The sequence below is a fragment of the Protobothrops mucrosquamatus genome, unplaced genomic scaffold (genome assembly GCF_001527695.2).
Source record: "Protobothrops mucrosquamatus isolate PMUCROS unplaced genomic scaffold, P.Mucros_1.0 scaffold984, whole genome shotgun sequence".
Lineage (NCBI taxonomy): Eukaryota > Metazoa > Chordata > Lepidosauria > Squamata > Viperidae > Protobothrops > Protobothrops mucrosquamatus.
Genome location: NW_015387224.1, coordinates 703036 through 706684, shown reverse-complemented (window position 1 = coordinate 706684; position 3649 = coordinate 703036). Strand labels below are relative to the sequence as shown.

At 31.9% G+C, this 3649-nt stretch overlaps 1 protein-coding gene across 1 annotated transcript in view; it reads left to right on the top strand.

Moving 5' to 3' along the window:
• Window positions 1-3649, top strand: part of PCGF6 (polycomb group ring finger 6) — a 22898-nt gene that overhangs the window by 17356 nt on the left and 1893 nt on the right. The gene's annotated exons all lie outside the window — the stretch shown is intronic.

Here is a 3649-nt window from a genome sequence, read left to right as displayed (position 1 = left end):
TTTCCAGTCATTTAAATCCTTTTGCACCTTAACCCATAAAGATTCATAATTATTCTTATACAATTTAGCATTAGTGGCTGTAATATAAACTCCCAAATATTTTACCTTTTTAACCATTTCAAAACCTGTAAGCGTAACTAACATATCTTTATCATTCATAGACATATTTTTCGGTAATATTTTAGTCTTATTACAATTACCGGTAATCTTAAAACCAGAAACTTTCCCATATTGTGCAATAATTTCAACCAAGTCAATTACCGAATCTATTGGCTGAGTTAATGTTAACACTAGGTCATCTGCAAAAGCTCTTAATCTATACTCAATCTTATTAACCTTAATTCCTTTTATTATAGAAGACTCCCGAATTTTAATTAACAAAATCTCCATTGTTAACACAAATAACAATGGGGATAATGGACATCCTTGTCTAGTTCCTTTTTCAATTTTAAATGCTTCTGTTACCCACCCACCCCCATTAACTGTAATCTGTGCTGTTTGCTGTTGATAAATAGCCTTAAGGGCGGACAAAAATTTTCCCCAAAAATTCATTCTATCTATAACTTGAAACAAAAACCCCCAATCTAATTGATCAAATGCTTTTTCAGCATCTAAAAAAATAAAAGCAGCAGGAATTTGATTATTCTTATCCAAATATTCAATTAAACTAATAATTTGTCTTATATTATATTTCATATATCTTCCAGTTATAAATCCAGATTGATCACTATGAATCAATTGGTTCAACACTTGCATTAGTCTATTTGCCAGTACTTTTGAAAGTACTGGAACTACATTCATGTATCTTTAATAGACGGATTCAAAGTTTTGACCAGCAGGCAAAGAAAGGGCCAGGACATGAGCAAGGCATCTCCAAGTGCATACAGAGCATGCCAGTTTTCATAATGTATAGCATAGGAAATAAGAGTTCTGTAAGTAGAAGGTATAAATTTGCATAACCAGTGGGAAGAAAACACAGTGCTTCTACTCTTATATACTGTATATGACTGCAGATAAAGTAGTCAGAATAATCTATAACATATGAAATATGGTATATAATCCAGTTGCTGCTTTCATCAAATCCGAAAAAAGAGATTTTAAAAATTTCAGTAAAGAAAACTACATGTGAAACTACTCCTGATGTATTTTCACAGTGCAGAACTGCTAAATCTGAATTATACAGAGGGCCTGAATATGTGTAATTAACAATCACAGTGATGATAAAAATCACAGTGAATTAATTTTATTATTTTGCATTAAATTATATGGTAAGACTTTTGCAATCATTGTATCAATTCCTAAACATAATATCAGAAATATCAAATGAAAATGCAGTTACTGCTATCCCGACTAGCAATCTCTGTACAAGTTCCTCAAGAGACTTTGGCAAACATATGTCATGACTGAGTCTGAACAAAGGCACAGCTGTGCTGGGACTGTCTGTAAAGCAATCCTGTAGATCAGACCTGGGCATTTTAAGGCCCTCAGGCCAAATCTGGCCCGCAGGCTGTCTCTTTGTGGTCCGCAGTGTTGGCAGGGGGGCAGGGTAGCAGTAGAATTGGGGGCAGGGCAGTGACAACCCTCCACAACAGTCCCAAATTTTCATGTGGCCCTTTGGGAAAATTAATTGCCCAATCCTTCCATAAAACCTGCTGTAGGCACAATGATTAAATAAAATTCCTGGAAACTATGCACAGATTGGATGCATTTCTCTTTTTTATAAGTTTATTTAAAGTTCTTTAAAAGATAAAAACTAATACAAACTAATAACAAAGAAAAAATCAAATAAAAAATTAGAAGTGCAAAAAAGGGAAAAAATACAACAAAAATAGAAAAGAAAAAAGATACAAAGAAGTGACTTCTAATCTTTGCAGCAGTTATAAGTGTAAATTTACCTTTTTCTCTAAAGTTATGACATCTCTCTCATTTCTATAATCTGTTCTGCCTAGTGATCAAAACTATAAATCATAAGTTTTCCAAAAAAAGGTCCATAAGGGATAAATGTATATATTTCTTTTCTGTAATCAAAGAAGACAATTTGGCCATCTCAGCAATTTCCATCATGTTCACTAACTATTCCTCTGTTGTAGCTATTGCTGAGTCTTTCCATCTTTGTGCATAGAATATTCTTGCTGCAATTATAGAAACATAGAAAACTGATGGCAGAAAAGACCTACTGATCCATTGAGTCTTCCCTTTGAGTTTTTTTGTTTTTGTCTGTCTGTCTGTCTGACTTATTTATTTATTATTTTTGGCAGATGATGGACATGTGTTTATTCAAAGCATGCTTAAATAAAGTTACTGATGATTGACTCACTACCTCAGCTGGAAGTTGGTTCCAAGCTTCCACTACTCTTTCTGTGAAGTATTACTTTCTAACATTACTTTTGAACTTCCCTCCCATCAGTTTGAAGTGATGTCCCCGTGTTCTTGATTTTTGCTTACTATTGAAAATACTGCCTTTTAGAATCATATTCATATCCGTAATATATTTAAAGATTTCAATGATGTCCCCCTTTTCCCTTCTGTTCTCCAGGTTGTACATATTCAGTTCCTCCAATCATATACAAAGACATAGTAACATATACAAAAACAAAGTTCCAAAAGAAATATCTTTATTTTCAATTGTATATTAATCTTTAATATCCTTTGAATCAATGCATGTATCAATATTTTCTAGCTTTTTTACACTTGCACCAAGCATGATAAAACATTTATTTTTGTTCACAATTCCAACATGTAGTTGAAGTGCCTAATTCTAGACAATTTCTCTTCTGATATATTCTAGTGGTACATTATTTTGTAAAAAAAAATCTTTTAAAGATTATAATAATGCAAATTTCAATCTTTTCAGTCATATATTTACCTTTTTCCTATCTGTATAGTATAGCCAACTTCATCATACATCGTTTGACCTGTTCTTCTGTTTCAGAAGTTTATGCCTTTTAGCAATTACATTACCATTTGCACCTAATTCTATTTCAAACTCAGTCTTACAGTATTCAGTACCATAAACTCTTTTGTCTACTTTAGAACTTTAAAATAACTGTAGATAAGAAAACCATTTGCAACCATGTCCCTCTGCCATCATTTCTTTTTGTCTTATTTTATATTCTCCTTGATAAAATTTTAATATCTCACAATAAGATAACAGTTAATCTTTTATTTCTCATCTATAAAATGATACTACTGAGAGCCACAAAGGTGTTTTCAGGCAAAAACTAGATTTGTATCCATTCTATATATTCAATATGGCACATCTAACATAATGATTTTTAAAATCCATCTTCTAACTCCAAAAACCTTCTCTTTCTCAGCAGCACCCACTCTTTTATCAAACTAAACAGCAAGCTGCAAAATATAATTTCAGATCAGGTAAACTCGGTCATCCTTTGCATCCTGTAACACCTTATATTTAATTCATATTTAGATATATCATTTTGCCACTATTTAAATGGTGCATTATCTGTCAAAACTGGATTCTCTGAAACAAAACCATCATTCTAAAAATGTTATCTATTTTTATCACAACCCCTCCCCTCAATGAGAATTCAGTTTCTCCTATTCTAAAATACTTCATTTTTAACTTCATTTTATGTCTTAACAATAGTTATTTTGAAATAACGTATATATATTTGTCATAGTGATA